This window comes from Acomys minous (genome assembly GCF_964271855.1).
Source record: "Acomys minous genome assembly, chromosome: 2".
Classification (NCBI taxonomy): domain Eukaryota; kingdom Metazoa; phylum Chordata; class Mammalia; order Rodentia; family Muridae; genus Acomys; species Acomys minous.
Genome location: NC_140484.1, coordinates 83,311,050 through 83,338,143, shown reverse-complemented (window position 1 = coordinate 83,338,143; position 27,094 = coordinate 83,311,050). Strand labels below are relative to the sequence as shown.

The 27,094-nt window shown below is 37.1% G+C and overlaps 1 pseudogene across 1 annotated transcript in view; it reads left to right on the top strand.

Moving 5' to 3' along the window:
* The window catches only part of LOC311609848 (vomeronasal type-2 receptor 116-like), a 32,125-nt pseudogene extending 6,023 nt beyond the window's left edge, over nt 1-26,102 (top strand). The window contains exons 2-6 of the transcript in view: nt 1,611-1,902; nt 2,220-3,026; nt 3,732-3,959; nt 4,712-4,835; nt 25,181-26,102. The product of the transcript in view is annotated as a vomeronasal type-2 receptor 116-like (transcript). The remainder of the gene's footprint in view (nt 1-1,610; nt 1,903-2,219; nt 3,027-3,731; nt 3,960-4,711; nt 4,836-25,180) is intronic.
* Nucleotides 26,103-27,094: the final 992 nt, after the last annotated feature.

Below are 27,094 nucleotides of genomic sequence, written 5' to 3'. Positions count from 1 at the left end.
AAGAATAAGTATTAAGTTCTTTCTTTTGGTCTATGCCCTGCCTAGTCTCAGACTCTATTTTTATAATACCAAGCGTGTGTTCCATACCATGGTGGAGACTTTAAATTAAATAAAGCAAAGATTCATTCCCCATATACAATGAGTGCCTCTTTTAGTACCAGAGGGCATGTCATATAAGGCCAGTCATTATTATGTTCCTCATGGTTTAACTACCTTTGGGAATATTCTTTAAATAAGACATTGTCATATAAAATTGGGCCATTGGTTCAAGATGTGTCTTTTCCCTTTTTATTATTTTTTTCATTTTATACCCTGATTGTAGCCTCCTCCCTCACCTCTTCTTGGTCCTGTTCTCTTTCCCTATTCCACTCATCCCAGTCGCTCAGTCCTTAGAAAGGGAGAGACTTCCTCCATTACCAATTCTCTTTAGGACTACTTATATCATCTTCCTCTGTGGCCTGGAAGGCTGCCTCATCTGGGGGAATTGGTTGAAGTTCAGGCAACAGAGTTCATGCTGCAGACAGACCCTCATCCTCTTATTAGGTGACCTACATGGAGACTAAGTTCCCTATTTGCTACCTCTGATAAGGGGGGACCAGGTCCTGTCCATGATTGGTTCCTGGTTGCTGCATCAATCTCCACAGACCCCACCTGGGTCCAGAATTGTTTACCTTATTCATCTTCTTCTGGAGCTCCTATACCACCCAGGGCCTTCTATTCTGCTCCCCATACACACTCTCTTCCAAGAGACTCCCTGAACTCTTTCCAATATTTAGCTGTGCTTTAATTCTTCTTTGATCCTGTGCTGGGCAGAGATTTTCGGAAGACATGTGTGGAAGGTTCATAGCCTTTTCTCTGTCTTCATCTGCTTCCAGTGTGTATTCTATTTACCCTTCAGAATGAAAATTAAGTATCCTCCCTAAGGTCCTTGACCTTTCATAATTGTATAGGCTAAAAGACCAAGATCCAGACACTTAACCATTTTTGTTTGGTCAGACCTAATTCCTTATTCACAAGTAGTTTCTTTTTTAATTTCTCCACATAAGAGATAAATAATGCAACATAATAATCAATTATAGTTCAAGATAACACAATTAATGAGTGCTAATCTGTAGAATCATACCTAATCTTGTCGTCTGAAAAATTACCATTCAAGTTCCAGCCATTTGTGGGAAAAGAGTAATTAATTTTATGAAAATATAGAGATGTAATATGAATAAATTAATTAAAAAAACAAAAAAAAGACTTAGAACAACACTGTAAAGTCTTTTACTATTAATAATTATATAACTACAGAATTTTGAATTTATTAAATATGGTGTTAGAACTAATTACATAATGCATTTTTAAATGTTTCTAAAGAATCCATTATAAAATTAACCACTACATATGTGGCTTGAATTGGATTTTTCTTATATGGCAATTGCACAATAGTAACGTCTGTGTCTGTGTGTGGGTATGTATGTGTGTGTTTATCCAAAATAAATTTTATTTTGCCTTCAAAAAAAAGAAGAAAATATAGGCATTTTAATTATAAAAGCCATTGCACTAAATATGGCAGTTGTATAGTCTATGTCTTCCTCTTGACTAATTTTATGAAATCTGTGCAGGTATAATTTTAAGAACTACCAGTTTGTTCTGGCACTGCTTTTTGCTATTGAAGAGATAAACAGAAACCCTCATCTTCTACCCAACACAACTCTGGGCTTTGATCTCTACAATATCTCATTTACTGAAAGGAGTGTTCTTCTTGGTGCCTTTGTTTGGCTCACAAGAAAAAAAATTCCCCTAGCTAATTATGACTGTGGAAAGAAGAGAATGTCACCTGTTGCACTCACAGGAACATCATGGGCAACTTCTGCCCATATTGGGTCACTGCTACAACTCTACAAAATACCACAGGTGAGTCAAATATCCCTTACTTAAAATGTAAATTAGTAGCACTTGAATTAATTTGGTATAAAAAGAAGCTATGAAGTACTTGATAATAGATCCATATTTCTATTACTTGGAATTGAAAGTAATGAGAGACAGATGAGACCAACTACATTATTTAAATTTGAAGTCTGTCATTTTTTGTAGAAAATTCTGTAATGGTTTTACATTTTAAAATATGACAAAACCACCTTTACCCTGACTCTTTACTTATGTTAATTTAGGACTAATGTGTTTGGTGCCATTGTTCTATCTCTGGTCTCTCTCTCTCTTTTTCTCTTCAGCTCACTTTTGGGTCTTTTGATTCTACCTTGAATGACCGAAGTCAGTTTAGTTCTCTCTATCAGATGGCTCCCAAAGACACATCTCTGCCACATGCAATTGTGTCTTTAATGGTTCATTTCAGCTGGTCCTGGGTTGGTCTGATCCTCCCAGATGACCACAGAGGGACTCAGATCCTGTCAGAGTTGAGAGAAGATATGGAAAGAAACAGTATTTGCATATCCTTTTTGAAAATTATCTCTGGATCTTGGAATTCATATTCCAATGCAGTATGGAAAGATATAGGGACGATTCTGGACTCATCAGCAAATGTGATAATTATTTACGGGGACATTGTTTCTTTACAAGGCTTAATGCGACACATTGCACAACTATTAGTGACATGGAAAGTCTGGGTCTTGAACTCTTCATGGGACGTTGGCAGCAATTTTGATTATTTCATGGTAGAGTCATTTCATGGGAGTCTCATATTTTCACATCACTATGTAGAGATGGTTGAGTTCAATAATTTTATTCAAACAGTTAATCCCTACAAATACCCAGAAGACAATTATCTTCCTAAGTTTTGGTATTTGTTCTTCAACTGTTCATTTTCTGAGCCTGATTGTCAACTTTTGGGAAACTGCCAGCCTAATGCTTCTGTAGAGTTACTACCCAAACACATTTTTGACCCATCAATGAGTGAAGAGGGCTACAATGTATATAATGCTGTATATGCTGTGGCCTACAGTCTGCATGAACTGAGTCTTCAGCAAATACACACACAACCATATGCTAATGGAGAAGACATGATATTCTTCCCGTGGCAGGTAATGGACCTTCCTGTGTATTGTAAGAGCAACAATATAATGTTTTTAATCATTTTAAGGCACTGAAACTAGGCATTGTAAGTTTTAAATATGTTGTCAATAATCCAGGGAAATAAAACTTATTTCCAAGACTGGACATCAGGGCAATATTGTAACAAATGTACATTATTAATGACATGCCAGAAAGAAGAAAACCCCTTAAATAAATATTAAATTAAGATAAAAAGTTCTCTTACATTTCTTAGTAATCCTTTTATTGTTGTGATTTTCCATATGTATTCTTTAGAGCAAAGGTAGGGGCATTAGATCCTTCGGGCTTAAAATTATTCTGAGCATGAATACAGCTTATGAAGCTAAGTATTAATTTACTGCAGGCTTTCAACTTCAGGTCTCTCATTGTAAGGATTGAAACTGTGAATATATTCTAATAGTAAATGTGGTCATTTCTTCAAAGAAATTTGAATCAGCTGATGCCACATAACTTGGTATTTGTTGTCTTAGCTGTTTTCAGTTCAATGATTTCTCTTAAACAGTATGAACAAAATGGTGTTTTTGAAATGTAGTCATTAAGATTCTAGTATATTTTATTTTCTCAGCCATGTGGGTATCTCTTTTAAAACACTGAAATTGTTTGAACTACTTTTTAAAGAAAATGGATTTAGTACATCAGAAATTCTTCAATGTATGTTCCTGCATCTATTTTAGTTCCTCCCTTTCCTAAAGAACACCCTACTGAGATATAATGCGAGAGGCCACACAGTAATGGATGGGAGAAAAAATCTGGATTCAGAGTATGACATTCTCAATTTCTGGAATTTTCCAAAGGGTCTGGCATTAAAGGTGAAAGTAGGAACCTTTTCTCCAAATGCTCCTCATGGTCAACAGTTACATTTATCTGAGCAAATCATACAGTGGCCTACAAGGTTTACAAAGGTAGGTTGTTACTTATCTCACTGCTTTGAACTTTTATTAAAACTATTATTTTCAGGATGTAATTATCTTTAGACACTCATTCAGAACCAAATAATATTTAAATATCAATAAACAAATAACTGAAAGGAGCACAGTATTACCATGGCTGACACTGTGAGAATGCCATCCAGCTGGTAAGAACAGAATACTTTAAAAGCCAGAAGAGATGGTGATATCACATTCACCAACCAGAATCAGAGATCAAAGAATGTGGTTGCTCATCTTCTCTATTCTTTTTGTTATGTCTGTGACATTAACCAATTAAATACTGATACCCATTTTGTGGTAACTCCTTTTATCTCAGGTAAAATGTCTCTATAATTATTCTCACAGAAATTGCCCAAACATTTGTTTCCATGATGAATCCAAGCTCTGAAAATGTTCTCAATCCACATTCACAACCACATTGGATATAAAAGCTCACACTACAAGCCAGTATGTAAAGACACAGGTTGAACCTCAAGTCATGCCATGACCTTCTAGAACACTACTTTAATGACTTAATATTAACAGCAGCTTTATGTATTAGACTAAGATTTACTCATTTGGTCTATGAAGCCTAAAAGCTTCCAAAATAGCAATACCAAAGCCCACTCTCTTCAATTATAAGAGTAAGTATTTGCAAATTAACTGTTCAATCATATGCCTAAATACTCTATTTACTTGGATGATTCACAAAAGTATGAACATTTGCTAATAATTTTTTTTCTTAGATTCCTCCGTCTGTATGCAGTGAGAGTTGTAGACATGGATTCAGGAGAGCTGCCCAGGAAGGCAAAGCTGTGTGCTGCTTTGATTGCATTCCTTGTGCAGACAATGAGATTTCTAATGAAACAGGTAAATATAGGCTTACGGAGAAATTTGCAACTTGTTCTCAGGAGATTGAAGTACATAAGCAAATGGAAATATACTGGAGAAAAGAAAGAGATAAACTTTTGTTCTTTGCTTATACAGTTAAGCATTGTTGTTACTTTTATTTTTTTTTTGAAAGGACACAGTCTACACACTAAAAGAATCCTTCATTTACATTATTATTTAATTCCAGGCACTTTTCCCTGAAGAGACACTTTCCCCAAAAAGTAATCATCTGGCTCATTTTACTATGAACATGGTGTTTTGAGTACCATTTCTTTATGTTTCCAAACCATGCTGAGTCATATGTAGAATTCACATAATGCATGGATTTCTCACACACTTTTTATGATCATTCCCAGTACATTTTTTCTTTTATACAGCAGGTAATGAGAGAGTTGTGTTTTATTTACCCCCTACATATGTTTTATCTATATCATGCATATTTTTTATTTTACTGGAAATAGACTATTTCATATAATATGCTTTTTAAAAAATTTTGTCTCCCTTTATTATACATAGATTCTTTTCTCACACAATATAATCTAAATACATTCCCTTCCTCCACTTCTTTCAGTTTCTCCTCACCTAGTCTTTCATTAGAGTTCCACTCCTTATTTCTCTCTTGTTAGAAAAGAACAGGCCTCTAAGAGATGACAACAAACCCTAACAAAATAAAATATAAGCTAATGCAAAACCTATCATATCAAAGTGGGAGAAGACAAGACAACAGGAAAATAAAAGTCCCGATAGAGTACACAGAATACACTTGTTTACCCATTCAGGAGTTCCATGAAAGTATAAAACTGGAAGCTATAGTTTATAGGCAGAGGACCTAGTGCGGACCTCTGTAGTCCCTGTGATTCCTGCTTCAGACTCTATGCTCTTATGAGCATTTCTTAGTTGTTTAAAACATTCTTGCCCTTGTGGTGTTTTCTGTCTACTTTGCCTCTCCTACTCTTTCTGCTTCAGTTTCTGTGAGATTCGTTAAGCTCAGAGGGGAGAAAATAGAGACATCACACTTACAATTCTGTGTTCCAAGTGTATAATTTCTCAATGTGGATCACTGTATTTGTTCCTTTACACTGTAAGAGTAAAAAAAACATCCTCTAGGATGATGGATGAATAAGGTGCTAGTCTGTAATTATAGCAGAATATAATGAGCAGTAACTTTTGCAGACCAGGAGTATATGTTTTTCTAGAGGCTAAGGTCTCTAGTCTCTGGTGTTGGTTGCTAGGGTAATGTCATGAATGGGCTCCATCTCATTGAGTGGGACTTGAGTTAAATCCAAAATCAATGCTTAGTTCCTTAGGGATTGCACCCCTATTATCCTAGCATAGTTTGCAGGCAGGACTAATTTGGGGTGAAATTGATGTTTATACTTTTCCTTGGGCAGCCTTCAGAATACCTTTCTTTGTCATAGTATAACATGGGGTTAAATGTTGCATGTACCACCTTTTGACATGTTCAATGAGTTGTTTTGTTGTCTTGTCTTTACCAGTATAGCCTTGCTGTCAGTAGTTTTCTGGCAGAAAAACCCTATTGTTTTGGCAACAGCATAGATTATTTGGGGATATTTTTCTATTGCATCTTTTAGCCAAATACTCAAATTCATAAACTCCTGTTCTAGTATGGTAAGCTTTGTTTGTTTACAAGAGAAGCCAGTTGGACTTCTGTCTTCCTCATTATTTGGAAGCTTCAATAGAACCATCTTTGTATAATATAGGATGTTTCTACTGCACTAGGTTTTTACATTGCCCATCAAATCCCCTTCATTTCTAGTTGTTACTCTCTTCACCCCTCCCTCAATTCTGGCTCATCTCTCCCTTCTAGCCCATTTAGCAAAGTTTAACCCATCTGGCCCCAGTCCAAGCATAAAGTTAATTCTGCTTCCCCTCCCATAGAGATCCATGTGATGTCCTCTAATTCCTTCATTATTTCTCACAACTCAGTGACTATTGAGTATACCTTTGTTATCATTTATTTAACAGATAATATGCAGAGATATGCAGACACATATTTTATTTAGCTTTCTGGTTCTGGAATACCTCACTTATAATAATATTTTCTGTTTCCATCCATTCATTTGCAAATTTAACTGTCATTTATTTTAACTGAGTAATGCTTTTTATATAAATGTATTATATTTATTTATTCATTCTTCTGTTGAGGAACATATAGTCTGTTTCCAATATCTGGCATTTGTGAAAAGAGGAGCAGTGAACATGATTAGTCATGTGTCCTTGTGGTCGAATGAAGCATCCTTTGGGTATATTCCTAAGAGTGTTAAAGCTTGATTTTGAGGGAAATTAATTGTCATCTTTCTGAGAACATGGCATACTTATTTCCATAGTGCCTTTATAGGTTTATACTGCCACCAGCAATGAGGAGATTTTCTTTTTGCTCTGTATTCCAGCAGGCATGAGTTGTGACTTATATAGTTGTTCTTAGGCATTCTCACAGGTATAAGATGAAATTTCAAAGTAGTTCTGACTCATACAATATATTCTTATTATTGACTCCCCTCCCTAAACTCAATTAAGCTCCTTACCATTTTTCCACTGACTCGATTCTTTCTCTCTCTCATTGAAATACAATAGGCATCTCAAGAAAAGAATAAAATAAAATATGACAAAGTAATAACAAACCATTCTAAGTAGAATGAAAGGAAGAATCAAAATAAATAAATACAGGCACATCTCCAAATTCCAAGAAACACATTCAAAAATTGACATGCTTTCATACTAAGAAACCCCATAAAAGCAAAAGAGAAACAATTAAGATATACACAAAGACCAGTAAGGTTTAAAAATATGTATATTGTCTAGACTAAGCATTGTGGTACAAGAAAACCTCACATAATAACACTGGGTTCATTTTCTTTTGACAGTCTCCTACTGGACATGAGGCTCACCCTTAAATTTTGTTGGATTATCCCCTGATAATCACTTGATAGAATACCTCTTCCTGTCTCCCTTTGCTCATCTTCAGTAGCCTCTCTTTTCTGTTCTGTTCTTATGAGAGTTGAGTGTATCTTATCTCTGACTAATTCTGTCAAATATTTCTCTGATTAATCACTTTAAATGCCCACAATTTTATGGCACTTTTAAACATAGTTGCCTCCTTCTATAAATTAAAGTTATCTTAACTGTTTGGGATTAAGTGTGTATGCTGAGGGCATGTCTTTATTCCAGTCAGATCATACTGAAATCCAGAGTGTGTCTTCATTCCAGCTGGATCACATGGAACTAGCGAGTTGTCATATATAACCCCTTGTAGAGCAGATATGTTGCTGGATTAAATTATCTCTACATATATGTGTAGAAGGGTGTCATTACGAGCTGATGTTTCTTATATATATACTGATGTTTCTTATATATAAAAGTGATATCTGTTTGCTCCCTATGTCTGTTTTTATCTAATGTCAGTTTTTTGGCTACCCAGGTAGTGTCAAGCATGGGTTACATGTCATGGAGGGGGCAACAATTTCAATAAGATAAATGGTTGCTATTTCCAAATGTTTGGACTATTATTGCACCCAAGTGTAACTCAGGAAGCTCATTATCATATATTATAGTATTTGTAGCTGTGGTAGTGTTTTCTATTTTTCTGAAGTAATGTTCAGAGTACTTCTCAGTGCTAGGAAAATTAGTCAGGATTGGTAAAAGTGTTAGGTAGGCATCATCAGTTTATCTTCTCCATGATCCGTGAATTATGAGGTATTATCTTCAGCAAAGAGTCTACCATCAGTTTGTGAAGAACAACCAATACCCTTGGCAATATCCTAGATTGTTTGGGGTTTCTCATGGGGCCCTCGACCCAATAATTATATGCAATTCATTTGAAAATGGAGCATTCATTTCATGGCTAGAGATATGTTACTGGATTTGGCTCTCCTATTATTTAATGGTTCCAATTTTCTTTCATATATGTATATAATTTAAGCAAATTCTATTGCAATTATTTTCATTAAAACCCCTTAATGTCACATAGGTGTAGGTATCCATTTCCATATTAACTTCCCTATTCCCCTTTCTCCTTTGCTCATTTGATCTTCACAATCTAGTCTTCCCTCCCACCCATCCATAGCTATACATTGTACTTCTGCTTCCTAGGGTGATATTTCTCTCTCAGTCCCTTATGTTTTACCTAACATCAGTAGATATATGAGTGTAGACTCCTTATCAGTACTTAACAGACAAAGGCCTCATATAAATGAATATATAGCATCTGGGACTTTTTGGTGGGTCTGGTTATCTTTTTAAGGATAATATTTTATATTTCCATTACTTTACCTTAGAAATTACACAGCATGTTTATGTTTCAAGATTACCTTAAGAAGAAGCATTTTTTCTTTGTTCTGCTTCATTTAGTCAAAACAGTAAACCAAATTCATGTGAACAGTCTCCAATACTTATGCTCAAGAAGCCATCACAAGATGTACATAATCCCCACTTGGGAAGTACATTTAAAACAAAACTATCAATGACTTTTCCCATTAAGAGAAAAACATCTGTAAATATTTTTATATCCTTTCAGTTGACGCTATAGTTTTGTCTCTTCTGACATTTCTATAATGAACCTCGGCTATACTGGTGAAGATTTTCAAACCTTAAAGAACATGACAACAGTAGGGAACGCATTGATAAAAAATGTGCCTATGACTTATAAACAGTATTAGTAGATAATTTGCCATACAATACATAGATTAATATGGAATCATGTGACAACTATCCAAAATTCTGAACATACCATATAAATGCATTACTGAACATTAGCTGAATGATAATCAGAGATAGGTGCATCTACTTGAGCTAGCAGTAACTAAATAGAATGACGTAAAAACATTACTAGCTCTTGACTAAGATATTCAAAATAGAAAATACTTGTTTCAAAATGAATTTAGGGAAAATAAAACTTGTAGCATTTAAGTGAAACCAGAGAACTATAGAATTAGATTTGAGGTAGAGTTAAGGCAGAAAAAGATAAATCAACCACAAATTGCACATAAGTCACTAATCAGATGACATATTTAGATATTGAAAAATTTTGTAAACCTTTAGCTTGTTTAAAAACATTTTAAAATAAAAACAAGCTTAAAACTGGATTCCTCATCTATGTTATTAAAATTATATTTATGGACAAAAACTCTACTTCTAACACAAATGTTATAATGTGAACTAGTCTTGTCACTGTGTTGGTCTGAATTAGATGTCCATGTTATGTGGAGTTTTGTCCATGTGTCCTGTGGTTAAAAGTGCTGTATTGATGTCACTCATTATTCCTGTATTAGGGTAAATCTGTGGTTCTAGATCCAGTAGCATTTTTTAAATGAATGAGGGCATCACATCTGGATATATCTCTGTGGCTAATCTGGTGCTTATTTTGAGACCTATGTTCCTGCTGAACTAACATGTTCAGTTCAATTACTTTTTGTTATTTTTGTCAAATTTTGAAATTATATAATTACATCATCCCACCCTTCCTTTTTTTCTCCTCAAATACTTCCATAAATCCTTCTTTATTGTCTTTCAAATTCATTGCTTATTTTTTATTTCATTTTTTATTTTTTGAAAATAATTATTTTTTCATACAATATATATTAATTATAATTTTCTGTCCCTCTACCCTCCCCATTTCAACTCCAAATGCCCTTTTATGGATTCACTCCATTCCTTTACCTCATTAGAAAGGAAGAGTTTTCTAAGAGATAACAACCAAGCATGACAAAAATATAAGAAAAAAAAAACTTCTCATACCAGTGTCGGACACAGAACTCCAAGAGAAGAAAATTGTTCCAAGAGAAGATTAAAGAGTCAGGGACCTACTTATTTTCATAATCAGGAATTCATAATAAAACTAAGCTAATAGCTAAAATATATATGCACAGGTCCTAATGTAAACTCACATATGCTCCATGCTAACTGCCTCGGTCTCTCTGAGCTTAAATGATCCTTGCTTGGCTGATTTTTTAGGGCCTTGATCTTCTAGTGCCTTCCATGCCCCCTCACTCTCATAATATGCCTGCATCCTCTTCGGTGGAGTACCCTGAGTTTTAGGGGGGATATTTGGTGGTGACCACCAATTTAGAATTTCTCCACATAATATTTGACCCATAACATGTGGGTCTTTCCATCTATTATGATCTACTGCCAGAAGAAGCATCTCTGAAAATGACTGGATAAGTTACTGATCTATGAATATAGCACAATATCATTAGGAATCATCTTGTTGAGTTTTAAACTAATTTTCTTTTGATTTTACCCTCCATTTCTGTGATATTTAGAAACTTGTTCTTCATTAACCAAGTAATGAACATGATAGTGTGTCTAAGTCAGATCAGAAGTTGGCTACTCCCACTAGTTCTGTGGCACCGTTGTCTTAGCATATGTCACAAGCTGAACACATTGTCAGCCAAAGGTGCTGTGGCTGAGTTGGTGTCAGTGCATCATGTTCAATCGTCCGCAGAGACACTTCCAGCAGTGAAAAGATTGAACATACTGGTAAAGTGTCTATCTGGACACCAGCTCAGCTTCTTCATATTCCATGATTTGGGTGGATATTGTCCTCTGCAATGAAGGCCCACTTTGTTAGTTTGTGGGGAGCAAGCATTTGACTTTGCATCCGCCTGTGTTTTCTGTGGATTTCCATGGGATCTCCTAGGCCAAAGTCTCAATTCAATGCAACCCAGCCCAGAGCCATCACTAGAAGATTTGCCTGAATAAAAGAAATGGCCAGCTGAGATTCCTTATCCTCTCTTACTAGGAGTTTTCAGTGGACAACATTCATGGATTCAAAAGTATTTTTTTTAAAAAAAATGATAATACCCTCTGTAATTTCAGCCATCTCTCACAAAATCCTGCCACTTATTTCATATCCTTCCCTACCTGAATTCTCCTGTCCCTTTTTCCATCTGCCTTTAGTAGACATGTAAAATATTTTCTATTTCTTCTCAGTGAGAACATATATTGTTTTTTGAGGCAGAGTTTCTCTGTGTAGCCTTGGCTGTCCTTAACTCCTTTTGTAGAACAGGATGGCCTTGAACTCATAGTGATCCACCCGCCTCTGCCTCCTGAGTGCTGGGATTAAAGTCATGTGCCACCATATCTCTATTTAATACAGCAATTCTTAATCTGTGGGACACCATGAGTGCTTTGAGGAGTCAAAGACTCTTTCACAAGGGTCACCTAAGAAGACCAGAAAATAGAAATTTATGTTTCAATTCATTGCAGTAGAAAATTTCTATTAAGAAGTACACCAATATTTTTTATAATTCTTGAGGCTATTCTGAGAGGTGTTGTTTCTGGTTTCCTTCTCAGTCTATTTCGCATTTGTATATAGAAGAGCTATTGGTATTTTTTTTGGTTAATCTTTTATCTAGATGCATTGATAAAAGTATTTCCCAGATATAGGAGTGGTCCTGATTGAAATTTTAGGATCACTTAGGTATACTATCATATTATTTGCAAATAAAAATACTTTGGCTTTTTCTTTTTTTAAGTATTTCCCCTTTAACTCCTTCTATTGTCTTTCTTCTCAGGATGAAATTTCAAGTACTATACTGAATTTATATGTAGAGAGTATATCAAATTGTAGCCATTTTAATATCTAATAAAATAGACTTTCAACCAAAATTAACCAAAAGGGATGAGGAAAGACACTTGATACTCATCAAAGGTAAAATCGACCAAGATGACATCACAAATTTGAACATGTATGCTCCTAATACAAGGGCACCCACATTTGTAAAAGAAACTATTAACAAAGCTTAAACCACTCATCGATGCCCACACATTAATAGTGGGAGACTTCAACATCCCACGTTCATGGACCTAAGGGAGGGTAATAGGGTCGACGTGGGAGGATAGGAGGAATGTAAGGATTCCAAGAGATGGGAGAACAATTTAGTTGTAATCTGAATAAATTAATAACAATAAAAAATAAATAAAAGTAGTATCTAATAACAAATTTATTTATTACTTTGATTTTCCAATTGGATGGAGAAAAGACATTTTAAATATCAACTTATTATTCTATGGATTACCTCAATATCTGTTGCTAAGTCTCTCATTATTTCTGATATTGTTAATGTGGATATCCTCTCTCCACCTTTTAAATATTTAAGTAATAACTTATTGGTTGTAATTGTTTTCTCAAAAAAATGACATTTGGTCTCATTGGCCTTTATAGTTTTATCTTTATTTCAATTGTATTGTTTTGAGTCCTGAGTTTTATTATTCGTTTTTAAAAGGATTTTATTTTTTATTTTATTGGCATATATATATTTATCTTTTTATGCATGAATTTAAAAAACTAAATAAAGCAATAAGAACTGCGAAACAATAAGGAATTATATAAATACTACACTCAGGGTGTTTTGGCTAATTGTATTTGGCAGCCTTGCAGAAAACTTTTTTTTTTATCTTGAAGAGTCTAAATTCTGAATGAAAATCAGTATCTTTCATATCTCAACTATATCAACTTAAGTATTTATCTAGACCTAAAAACATCTTAACCCTTAAACAACTAAGAATAATTGTTAGATTAATCTCTCTGGTCTTCAGCCCTATCAGATACTTGAGAAGGAATAAAACTTAATTACCTGAGTGAACGAGAAGTGCAAGTTAGCAGCTTCCAAAATGAAAAAAAAATGAGTTTTATCATTTCTTTTGATCTGCTTCTCTTTTATGCGATCACCTTTTGGTTCTAGAGCTTTCATGTGTGCTGTAAAGTTTTTGAATCCCAAAATATTTTATTTCCATAATTCCCTAAGTATGAATTGTATTTATTGATTTTATTTAAATCTTGTAATGTTGATGAGTTTTGTCTCTTCCAACTCTGTGATTCCTTGGCTTACTCTGAAAGAATTAGTCACCTCCTCAAAGTTATTCTTTTTATTTTCCTTGTATTTCTTTATTGGCTTTATTCATTTGTAAGAACCTCTACCATCTTTATATAATTTGTATTAAGGTCTTTTACTAGTGGTTCAGATATGTTGTAATATTCAGTGCTTGCTGGTGTAGATGTATAGCCTTGGCTGTTATTGTGTTGTTATGCTATCCCAGGAATCAGAGTTTAGGACAACTAGATGTCTAGGGCTGAATTATTTTGGGGGGGCTGAATTCTTGTCAGTTCTCTTTGCTGTTTGGGTATTTTGTTCCTTAGTTTCTGTTTCCTTTCTGATTTTTTGAGAGTGTGATGGCTGTGTTTTGACTGCTGTTATTTCCTGCTCAATTGCTGTGTTCACAGGGAATGGAGTCATTAGTGTTGGAAGCTTGCATACTGGAATGAGTTGTGGGAAAGAAAACTGAAAGAGAAGGTCCTTGTGATCTGTTGAAGACAAGGTCAGAGAGGAAAGGAAGACAAAGTTTTCTGCTATACAGCTGGAAAAGAGACTGAGGGCATTGGATACCAGGAGCAGTATCAGTGCTATGGGATTGCTTTAACCTGCTTGTTGCCCATAAAAAGAAGCTCTTAGGTTGGCAGGAGCTGCTTGCTGGAATAGGATCAGAGACAACGCAACAAGTAAGGAGAGAAAAGTTAGAGGGTGAAGATCTGTGGAGTCCACAGAAGATGGGATCATAGGGGCATCAGAGGCTCCTAAGGCTGTTCAGCTGCATAGATAAGTATAAGATGGGGGAATCCATCTAGGAAAACAGAGAGAGGGAAAGGACTGTGGGCAGACTACCTGGTTTTCTGATAGGCATACTCTGTGGTTTACCATAGGGTGTGTGCTGCATTTATAAACTGGTATGCAAGGAAGAGGCTGGGGAGGTAAAATAGGAGGAAATTTTCTGTGGGATCCACCAATGATGTGGGCAAGAAGAAGGGAGACTGCAGGTCCTGTAATGTTAAAACACTAAGGATGTGATTGAGGCAAATAATCTGGGTTATCAAAGAGAGTAGAAGGTTAGCAGACCACTTACCATGTTTTAAGGCAGAGATTGCAATCACCTGGTTTATTTTTTTGTCAATTTCACTCTTTTAAAGTTTCCCACATGCATTCAGTGTATGCGAGGTATGCTCCTCTCTACTACCACTTGTCCATTCATATAATATTTTGTTGTCTCTTTACTAGTTTCATGATTTTCTGATATATTTTATATGACCTGTAAATAATAGTCATCTTCATGAACCTTTGAATTCATACAGGACCTTTTACACTGTGGTAGTCATCAACTTTTCAAACTATATTTTATTAATTTATTCATATTATATCTCGATTGTTATCCCATCCCTTGTATCCTCCCTCCCTCCCACCTTTCCCCTACTCCCCTCCCTTATGACTATGACTGAGGGAGACCTCCTCCCACTGTACAAGCTCATAGGTTTATCAAGTCTCTTCTTGGTAGCCTGCTATCCTTACTCTGGGTGCCACCAGGCCTCCCCATCCAGGGGATGTAGTCAAATATGGGGCACCAGTGTTTGTGTGAAAGTCAGACCCAACTCTCCACTCAGCTGTGGAGAATGTCCTGTCCATTGGCTAGATCTGGGTAGGGGTTCAAAGTTTACTGCACACATTGTTCTTGACTGGTCCTAGAAACCTACAAGTATAACGTTATGATGGGCAGATCTGGGCCCAGGGGTCCTGCTAAAACTATGGCACCAGCCAAGGTAGTCATCAACTTTTACATGAAATAATTAACTTCTCTTATCCCTTGCAGGAAATAGTTTACCAGGGAAGGATAAGATAACTTCCTCGGTCTTCTTCAGGCCCTATTTATTCCTAACAAACCAGGAAACTTATCCTTAATTATTGACAGTTCTATAAGGCAATGCATGTCTTCCCTGAAACAGGTGATTTACGTTCTTCATCTGATGTTACTTTACCTCAATTTCCTTTATATTCTTTGAACATTTGGAATGGATAGTTTAAGAGTCCTTGTTGATGGACAGGAATTAATGTATCACTTATTCTCATGACCTTACCTGTTATATTTTTTGGCCTTCATCTATGATCACTGTAAAAAAATTACTTGAATGAGGGTGAGAATGTTATTGGTTGATGTGCATAAGCACAAACATTTAGACGGTTGTTTGAGAATAAGTATAGTAAGCTAAACAGCAGCAGCAAGTTCCTCCTTATGTGATATGGCCTCCCCGCACCATGAAATTATGTGTGTGTTCATAGCACCAGGTATGAGCTACTTTTTTGATGAATATCCCTCCCTTGTACTTAGCATAGATGGTAGGTGCATAAATATATTCAATATGCACAGAGTAGGAGCACTTCAGTAATGAATATAAAATCTTCAGCAGTTTTCTATTAGTGACTATAGTTTGAAACCATATATTAGTAAAAGTAGGGTGAACACACAAATGATAACATTTAAATATTAAAAATATCACTGAATAAACATTGTAGAATAAGAAAATTTTATTTTTAAAGAGAAATTTTATACTTTTTTGAAGTGTTACTCCTATAACAAGTAGTTAAAGTACCTAAATCAAGTGAGAGACATAATTCTAAACTTATAGCATACATTGTTTGATAGAAAAACAACAAAATACTCATAAGAGAAACAAAAGAACAAGTTGTTAAATTTTTTATTAATTTATTCATATTACATCTCCGTTATTAGCCCATCCCTTGTATCCTCTCATTCCTCCCTTCCTCCCACTTTCCCCTTACTCCCCTGCCCTATGTCTGTGTCTGAGGGGGACCTCCTCCCCCTGTATATGCTCATAGGTTATCTAGTCTCTCCTTGGTGACTTATTATCCTTCCTCTGAGTGCAACCAGGTGTCTCCATCCAAGGGACACGGTCAAATATGGGGCACCAGAGTTTGTGTGAAAGTTAGATCTCCTTCTTCACTCAACAGTGGAGAATGTTCTGTCCATTGGCTCGTCTGGGTAGGGGTTCGAGGTTTACTGCCTATATTTTCCTTGGCTGATGCCATAGTTTGCGGAGGACCTCAGGGCCCAGACTCGCCTGTAGTTTTCCAGGACCCGCTGGATCCTTCTATTTCCCCCTTCTCCCAGGCTTCTCACAACTAAAGTCTCAATAGGATGCCCTCCCCTCTTACCCACTTTCCTGGTAGGTACAGTTTTTCATGGGGACGTACATATTGGACTAGTGTCTCGATATAAGTGAGTATATACCATTTAGCTCTTTTTGCTTCTGTGTGAACTCACTCATTATGACAATTTCTAGTTCAATCCATTTGTCCCCAAATTTTGGAAATTCCTTGTTTTTAATAGCTGAGTAGTATTCCAGAGTGTAGATGTACCACAGTTTCTTTTTTTTATCATTATTAATTAATTTATTTTTTAATAATAACACATTTTTATTGAAAATTAAAAATAATTCCTATTACATCTCATTTTCTATCCCATCCCATGCATCCTCCCATTCCTCCCTCCCTCCCACTTTCACCCCAATCCCCCTTCCCTATGACTGTGACTGTGGGGGACCTCCTCCCCCTGAATATGGTGCTAGGGTATCAAGTCTTTTCTTAGTAGTCCGCTATCCTTCCTCCGAGTGCCATTGGGCCTCCCCAACAAAGGGACATGGCCAAATATGGGGCGCCAGAGATCCTGTGAAAGTCATTCCCCAGTCTCCACTTAGCTGTGGAGAATGTTCTGTCCCTTGGCTAGATCTGGGTAGGGGTTTGATGATGACTGCACATTTTGTCCATGGTTGGTGCTTTAGATCAATCAGAATCCCTGGGCTCAGACCTAGCCATCATAATGTTCTTCTTGTAGGTTTCTAGGACCCTCTGGGTCCCCCTACTTGTCTATCCTCTATATTTTCCTCATCTAGAGTCTCATTAGGATGTCCTCACCTCTATCCCCGTTTCCTGGTAGGTGCAGACTTTCATGGGACCTGTCCCTTGGGCTAGTGTCCAGTAATAAGTGAGTATATACCATTTGACTCTTTCTGCTTCTGGGTTAGCTCACTCATTATGATCATTTCTAGTTCAATCCATTTGTCCACAAATTTTGGAAAATCCTTGTTTTTAATAGCTGAGTAGTATTCCATTGTGTATATGTACCACAGTTTCTTTATCCATTCTTCTACTGAGGGGCACTTAGGCTGTTTCCATGTTCTGGCGATTATGAATAAGGCTGTTATGAACATGGTTGAGCAAATTTTCTTGTTGTGTGCTGGAGCATCATCTGGGTATACTCCTAGGAGTGGAATAGCTGGGTCTTGAGGAAGCCCTATTCCCATTTTTCTGAGATAGCACCAGATAGATTTCCAAAGTGGCTGTACTAGTTTGCATTCCCACCAGCAATGAAGGAGTGTTCCTCTCTCTCCACATCCTCGCCAGCATGTGTTGTCACTTGAATGTTTGATTTTAGCCATTCTGATGGGTGTAAGATGGAATCTCAGAGTTGTTTTGATTTGCATTTCTCTGATGACTAGAGATGTTGCGCATTTCTTTAGGTGTGTCTCGGCCATTTGATATTCCTCTGTTGAGAATTCTCTGTTTAATTCTGAGCCCCATTTCTCAATTGGGTTATTTGGTTTGGTGACATTTAATTTCTTGAGTTCTTTATAAAGTTTGGATATTAGACCTTTGTCAGATGCAGGGTTGGTGAAGATCTTTTCCCAGTTTGTAGGCTGTTGCTTTGTTCTTTTGACAGTGTCTCCTGCCTTACAGAAGCTCCTCAGCCTCATGAGGTCCCATTTATTAATTGTTGACCTTAAGGCCTGGGCTGTTGGTGTTCTGTTCAGGAAGTTGTCTCCTGTGCCGATGTGTTCCAGGCTCTTCCCCACTTTTTCTTCTAACTGATTTAGTGTCTCTGGTTTTACATTGAGGTCTTTAATCCATTTGGACTTGAGTTTTGTGCATGGTGACAAGTATGGGTCCAATTGCATTTTTCTACATGTAGAAATCCAGTTAGACCAGCACCATTTGTTGAAGATGCTATCCTTTTTCCATTGAATAGATGTGGCTTCTTTGTCAAAAATCAGGTGACTATATGTGTGTGGATTCATATCTGGGTCTTCAATTCGATTCCATTGATCAACCAGCCTATTGCTGTGCCAGTACCATGCTGTTTTAAGTACTATTGCTCTATAGTACAGCTTGAGATCAGGTATGGAGATTCCTCCTCCTGAGGATCTTTTATTGTATAAGATTGTTTTAGCTATTCTGAGTTTTTTGGTTTTCCATATAAAGTTGAGAATTGACCTTTCAATGTCTTTAAAAAATTGTGAAGGTATTTTGATAGGGATTGCATTGAATCTGTAAATTGCTTTTGGTAAAATGGCCATTTTTACTATGTTGATTCTCCCGATCCACAAACAGGGGAGATCCCTCCATCTTCTCAAGTCACCTTCAATCTCTTTCTTTAGGGAATTAAAGTTTTTTTCAAACAAGTCTTTCACTTGTTTGGTTAGAGTTACTCCTAGATATTTTAACTTGCTTGTGGCTAATGTGAAGGGTGTAGATTTCCTAATTTCTTCCTCTGTATGATTGTCATTTGTATATAGGAAGGCTACTGATTTTTTTGAGTTAATTTTGTACCCAGTCAGTTTGCTGAACGTGCTTATCAACTGAAGGAGTTCTCTGGTGGAATTTTGGGGGTCACTTATGTACACTATCATATCTTCTGCAAATAGGGATAGTTTGACTTCTTCCTTTCCCAATGGATGCCCTTGATCTCCTTGTGTTGTCTTATGGCTCTGGCTAGGACTTAAAGGACTATATTGAAGAGATATGGGGAAAGTGGGCAGCCTTGTCTAGTCCCAGATTTTAGTGGAATTTCCTTGAGAATCCTTCCATTTAGTTTAATGTTGGCTATTGGTTTGCTGTATATAGCCTTTCTTGTGTTTAGAAAAGTGCCTTGTATTCCCGATCTCTCCAGAACTGTAAACATAAATTGGTGTTGGATTTTGTCAAATGCTTTTTCTGCATCTAAAGAGATGATCATGTTTATTTTCTCTTTCAGTTTGTTTATATGGTGGATTACATTGATAAATTTCTGTATGTTAAACCATCCCTGCATTCCTGGAATGAAGCCTACCTGGTCATGGTGAATGATGTATTTGATATGCTGTTGTATTCGCTTTGCGAGTATTTTGTTGAGTATTTTTGCATCAATGTCCATAAGAGAAATTGGTCTGAAATTCTCTTTTTTTGTTGTGCCTTTGTGCAGTTTAGGTATCAATGTGACTGTGCCCTCATAGAAGGAGTTTGCTAATATTCTGTCCATTTCTATCTTTCGGAATAGCTTGAATAGTATCGGTATTAGCTCCTCTTTGAAGGACTGGTAGAATTCTGCGCTGAAACCATCTGGTCCTGGGCTTTTTTTGGTTGGGAGACTATCAATGGTTGCTTCTATTTCTATAGGTGAAATAGGGCTATATAATTTGTTTATCTGGTCGCGATTCAATTTTGGTAAATGGAATCGGTCGAGAAATTTGTCCATTTCCCTTAAATTTTCAAAATTTGTGACATAAATGTCTTTGAAGTAGGTTCTTACGATTCTTTGTATTTCTTCAGTGTCTGTTGTTATGTATCCCTTTTCATTTCTGATTTTGTTATTTTGGATACTGTTTCTCTGTCTTTTAGTTAGATTGGCTAACGGTTTGTCTATCTTGTTAATTTTCTCAAGAAACCAGCTCTTGGTTTTGTTGATTCTCTGGATTATTCTCTTTGTTTCTAATTTATTGATTTCAGCCCTGAGTTTGATTATTTCCAGGTGTCTACTCCTCTTGGGTTTTTCTGCTTCTTTTTTTCTAGAGCTTACAGATGTGTTATTATGTTGTTTACGTGGGATGATTCCATTTTCTTTTTAAAGGCACTTAGTGCTATGAATTTTCTTCTTAGCACTGCTTTCAATGTGTCCCACAAATTTGGGTATGTTGTTCCATCATTTTAATAGAATTTCAGGAAGTCTTTAATCTCTTCTCTTATTTCTTCCATGACCCATGTGTCGTTAAGTAGAAAGTTGTTTAGTTTCCACGTGTTGGTATGCTTTTTGTTATTTCTATTGTTGTTGAAGTCCAGCCTTAGACCATCGTGATCTGATAAGATACAAGGTATTATTTCAGTCTTCTTGTATCTGTTGAGGTTTGCTTCGTCACCAACTATGTGATCAATTTTAGAGAACGTTCCATGGGGTGCTGAGAAAAAGGTATACTCCTTTGCGTTTGGGTGGAAAGTTCCATAGATATCTGTTAGATCCATTTGATTCATGACATTAGTTAATGAGGTTATTTCCTGGCTTAGTTTTTGAATAAAAGACTTATCCTTGAGTGAAAGTGGGGTGTTGAATTATCCCACTATTAATGTGTGGGTATCGATGTGTGGGGCAATCTTTGTTAATAACTCTTTTACAAATGTGGGAGCCCTTGTATTCAGAGCATAGAGGTTCAAAATCATGATGGCTTCTTGGTTGACTTTACCTTTGACGAGTACAAAGTGTCCATCCTCATCTCTTTTGACTAATTTTGGTTGAAAGTCTATTTTATTAGATATTAGAATAGCTACCCCAGCTTGTTTCTTGTGACCATTTGCTTGGAATATTTTTCCCCAACTCTGAGGCAATGTCTGTCCTTGTGGTTGAGATGTGTTTCCTGAATGCAGAAGAATGTTGGGTCATGTTTATGCATCCACTCTGTTAGTCTGTGTCTTTTTATTGGAGAGTTGAGACCATTGACGTTGAGAGATATTAGTGACCAGTGATTGGTAAGTCCCTTCATTTTTGGTATTTGTAACAATCGAGTTTTTGTGAAGTTGTGATTTTTGCAATGGTGTAGTTACTTATTTCTTATGTATTTTTGGTTGTAGTTTGACCAGTTGGTGTGGAGTTTTCCTTCTAGTAACTTCTGTCAAGCTGGATTTGTGGCTAGGTACTGTTTGAATTTGTTTTTGTCATGGAATATTTTGTCTTCTCCGCCATTGGTTATTGATAATTTTGCTGGATATAGTAGTCTTGCCTAGTATCTGTGTTCTCTTAGGGTTTGCAGAACCTCTGTCCAGGCCCTTCTGGCTTTCATGGTCTCTGCTGAGAAGTCAGGAGTAATTCTGATAGGTTTGCCTTCATATGTTACTCATCCTTTTTCTCTTGCCACTTTTAATATCTTTTCCTTGTTCTATAGATTTTGTGTTGTTATTATTATGTGGCGGGAAGATTTTCTTTTTGAGTCTATTCTATTTGGTGTTCTTTAGGCCTCTTGTATGCTCGTATGCATTTCCTTCTTTGAATTGAGGAATTTTTCTTCTATTATTCGATTAAAGGTATTTTTCTGGGCTGTGGAGTCTGTTGCCTTCTCTTTCCTCTATCCCTATTATTCTCAAGTTTCATCTTTTCATGTTGTCTTTTATTTCATGAAAGCTTTGTGTCAGGAACTTTTCAGATTTAGCATTATCCTGGATGGTTGTTTCCAATTGTGCGATTGTTATCTTCAAGTCCCGATATTCATTCTTCCATTTCTTACAATCTGTTAGATAAGGCCACCTCTGAGATGCTTGCTTTCTTTTCTGATGCTTCTCGATCACGTTTTTCTTCCATGTGTTCTTTTATGATAGCTTCCATTTTTTCTTCAGGTCTTGAACTGTTTAAATGATTTCCTTCATCTGGTTATTTATATTTTTCTGAAATTCTTCAAATGCCTCTTTATATGACTCTTTTAAGTCTTCAGCCCTCTTGTTTGCTTCCTCCTGCATTTGTTTACAGATTTTATTTGTTTCTTCCATTATCATCTTATTTACTATGGACTTGAGGTCGTTTTCATGTATATCAATTGTTGTTGGCTTCTCCAGGTTGTTTTTATTAGGATTGCTGGAATCTGGAGATTCCATCCTGTTTTGGTTGTTGTTAGCATTCTTTCGTTGACCCCTTGTCATTTTGGTGACTCTAGTGTTGGGAGGTGGTTGTAGTGAGCTTCCCTGTTTGGGAGTGGATAGTTGATGTCTGATTATAGGTAGGGTGCCCTTACCTGTGGGAATCAGGGAGTATTTCCCTGGACCAGGCTGGTGATTCAGAATGTACTCCTGGAGATTTTTCTCAACACCTTAGGCTCCAGGCTGAGTCATGCAAAGTAGGTTTCTGTTTGGGCCTTTTCCCCTTATTGCTGTATCTCAAGTCAGCAGTTTTGGGATCTAGAGTAAGGTCAGCACACAAGCTCTCTGGTTGTGTAGGGCGATCCCAGCTGTCTGTCTTTCCAGCTGCTTTGTAGCCAAGACCCCAGGTGGATCAGATCTTCTGGGTTGTAGCTGTCTTTTAGCTCTGCCTCTACACTCTGTAGGAGCGTCCAGCCTTTCCCATGAATTTGGGAGTTCTTGCTGGGTCTGCAGGAGCTGAACCAGCTAGGATCTGGCTGTTGGAGATTACAGGATCAGTGCCTGGTAGACCTGATACAGTATGGTTTCAGGCCACTGGCAGTATCTGAGTAGGAAGCAGTTTCCACACCCCTGTGTGCCACGACACTCCCAGATTGCTATAGATCAGCAGTGATACCCTCCACGCATGGTATCCCTCTATATCGTGGGCCCCAGCTAGGTTCTGTTGTTTGGGGAGTGCCGGGTCAGTGCCAGCAGCTCATCCCTGTGGCTGGTGACAAAGGCAGTTCAGACCACTGGCGGAAATCACCTGTATCTTCTCTTTCTGCTAGAGAAAGCCCAAGTGCTCCCAGGTCGATTTAGGGCAGCAGTTACTCCCTGTCAGCAAGACCCACAGCTCCTGATAACGTGGGCGGTCCTATCACCAGCCCGCAAGAATAGAACCAGCTAGCTCTGTTGTTTGGGGAGTGCTGGGTCAGTGCCAGCAGCCTTGCCCCGTGGCTGGCGCCAATGGTGTTTCAGACGGCTGGCGGGAATCTCCTGTATCTGCTCTTTCTGCCAGAGAAAGCCAGTGTGCTCCCAGGTCACTTTAGGGCAGTAGTAAGTCCCTGCAAGCGAAACCCGATACCATGGGTGGTCCCACTGGGCTGTGGGAGCAGACCACACTGGTTTCTAACTGCCCCTGTTTGCAGGGTCAATCCTTTCTGTCTGGCTTCAGCTTGAGCGCAGGATGTGGACGCGGTCCATGAGCTATACGCCAGTTCTAGCTGTTTTTGGGAGACCCACCACCTGTGTTTCCACCCTGGCTAGGCAGGTGACCTCCACAGTTTGGCGTGGTGTGGATGTAGAGGTTCAATGGTAGTTTCACCCTATTTGCTGAGACTCCTCAGGCTTGGGGCTTCAGAAAATCTCCTCCCGAAATGGTGAGTTTGGGTTTTATGTGCTGGCTACAGCTTGGTTGTGGAATCCATTTCAGAGTTTGGGGAGTGTGTTTAGCCATCAGGGCTGTTGCTTGTCCCGGGGATAGACCCCCTGGTGGTCTGCGGAGTTTGGGGCCCACTCACCTACACTTCTCAAAATCCAGCAGTCTGTGGTGCCATTCACGTCCCTGATCTCCTCGGAGTAGATCAGCTATGGTACCTACTGTTCGACGCCATCTTGGAATCTGCAAGTTGTTAATTTTAAAAAGAAAGTTGAGAAAATATCTGGAGAAAGAAATTGATTAGGGTTCTACATTTACTAAATAATCAAGAACAACAAAAACAAATTATCAGAAGAGAGATTTGATTCTTCTAAAAATAAACCTGATAAACCTTTAACTTAAAACATAGAAGAGAGAAAATCCATTGATGAAGAAATATTTTCCAAAAATGTACAAAAGGTTAATATAATAGTAATATGGCATCATAAAGTGGGGAGTATATGTTTTAAAATTCAAGATAAAAGTTACAAACCATCAGGAACAAATTGTTGAAAATGTCTATATATCCAACATTGAAGATTTAGAAACATTTCAATATATCTTTCCATATATTTAAAATAATGCTGTTGCTAAGTGTTATAACATATTACTAGCGAAGGGTTTCAGCTTCAAGAATGAAATGGTATTCACTGTTTCTACTACATCATGAGTATGAACCAAATTAGAGTATCTAAGGGATTTTATGAAAATAAGTAAGTATGGGTTCCAAATGTGAGAAAAGCCAAGTAATAGTTAAATTTCAAAGGATATTTTCTGTATTGTATAAAATATGTATCCAGAATTAGGGTTTTTTTTCATAAGTTGATGTCAAAATCACATTAGAATTATATAATATAATTCTATAATCTTAAGACTTATAAGACAGATGCAACAAAGCCACAAACTCAGGGAAAGCATACAAAGGCATATAAAAAACATTGATATTCTTTGACTTTTATCACCACAGTCAAAATGGGTTGCATATATTTGAAATTTTTCACAGAGTATTTTTCCTGAAAAATGAAGGAACATAATTCAGGAACCATTTCAATGAATTGAGGTTCAGTAAATGATTAGGGGGCATGGGGACAACTGAGGATTGATTCACAGTCACCTTTACTTCTGAACAGACACAGATCAGTGTGTGAAGTGTCCAGAAAGTCACTATGCAAACTTGGATAAGAAACACTGCCTCCAGAAATCTGTGAGCTTTTTAGCCTATGACGACCCTTTGGGGATGGCTCTCACTATCACAGCTCTGGGCTTCTCTGTACTCACAGCTGTAGTTCTTGTAATCTTTGTGAAACACAAAGACACACCTATTGTCAAAGCCAATAATCGGGCTCTCAGCTACATCCTGCTATTGACACTCATCATCTGTTTCCTCAGTTCCTTGCTTTTCATTGGCCAGCCCAATACAGCCTCATGCATCTTGCAGCAGACAGCATTTGGAATTTTGTTCACTGTTGCTCTTTCCACAGTATTAGCCAAAGCTATTACTGTGGTTATTGCATTCAAGGTCACTGTTCCAGCTAGAATAGTGAGGTGGTTAATTGTATCAAGGGCCCTTAATTTCATCATACCCATCTGCACATTGATCCAACTTGTTCTCTGTGGAATCTGGCTGGTCACCTCTCCACCCTTCATTGATCAAGACACTCATTCTGAACATGGCCACATCATCATTCTGTGCAACAAAGGGTCAGCAGTTGCCTTCCACTGTGTCCTGGGATACTTCTGCTTCTTGGCACTTGGGAGCTACACCACAGCCTTCCTGTCCAGGAATCTTCCTGACACATTCAATGAAGCCAAGTTCCTGTCCTTCAGCATGCAGGTGTTCTTCTGTGTCTGGGTCACATTCTTCCTGTCTACCATAGCACAAAAGGGAAAGTCATGGTGGCTATGGAAGTTTTCTCCATTTTGGCCTCCAGTACAGCCCTCCTTGGCTTGATCTTTGTTCCCAAGTGCTACATTATTTTGTTAAGGCCAGATAAGAACTCCTGTCTTCACCTAAGGCACACAACCCATTCCAGGAGAAATAATCATTTATAATTTAGTTCTAAATTAAAATTAATCTATGTTAGTAAGTGAAATACAATGTTTGAAACCAGTACCACAGCATTTAAAATCACTTATTCAGGTACAGTATCATGCAATTACGTGGATTTACAATTATTTGTTTTAACATAATTTTGTCCTGAACCATTATTTTTATTTAATGTTTATAACCATATTATCATATTTTTGTAAAATAATCTCATCATGCATCCTCTATTGGGCTATAGCCCCATAAGTAGACCAGTGTGCCGTAAAGTCTTGAGTATGCACATGCCTTCCTCAATGTAAAACATGCTGTTCTTGAAGATGTGTCACCATGTCCAAACATGTTTTATTTTTTTAATTATAAAATAATAAAATGCTTAAATATCCTATAATTGATTTAATTTGATTATAAGCTCCAGAAGATTCTTTTATATTTCCCTGTGTAAAATAAATGTTATGAAAGGAGATTGTCTCTCAAGTAGGAGTTTAACAATTCTTATTTTCAGACAAAAACTCATGTTTTTCAGTGACAGTGGAATCTTCTATTTTCATATCTCATTATTTTGTTACCTGAGGTAAAATGAAGCCTCTTACTAGGAGTAACTACAACAGATACTTGAATATTGACTACTAATAGCTCCTTAGTAATCTGGAGCTATGGAACAGTATGTGAATGCAGGTTGCCTGAGTGCTTCACTGACTGAGGGGTGCTTCATGTCTCAGAAACTGAAAGGGACAATTGTCCCAGTAGCTACCGAGTTTAAATTGAAAATTCTATGTCAAATACTTTCATGCCAGCTATATGAAAACAACTCCAGAATTCAGCATGAAAAGGAGGGAAACCATTACCTTCATCACAGAGGGAGTTACAGATAGATAGATAGATAGAGAGAGAGAGAGATAGACAAGTTAGTTGAATATATATTACTTGAATACATATTACACACACCCACACACATATATATATTTTCACCTTTATTCCTAGTGTTATTTCTGCTTTG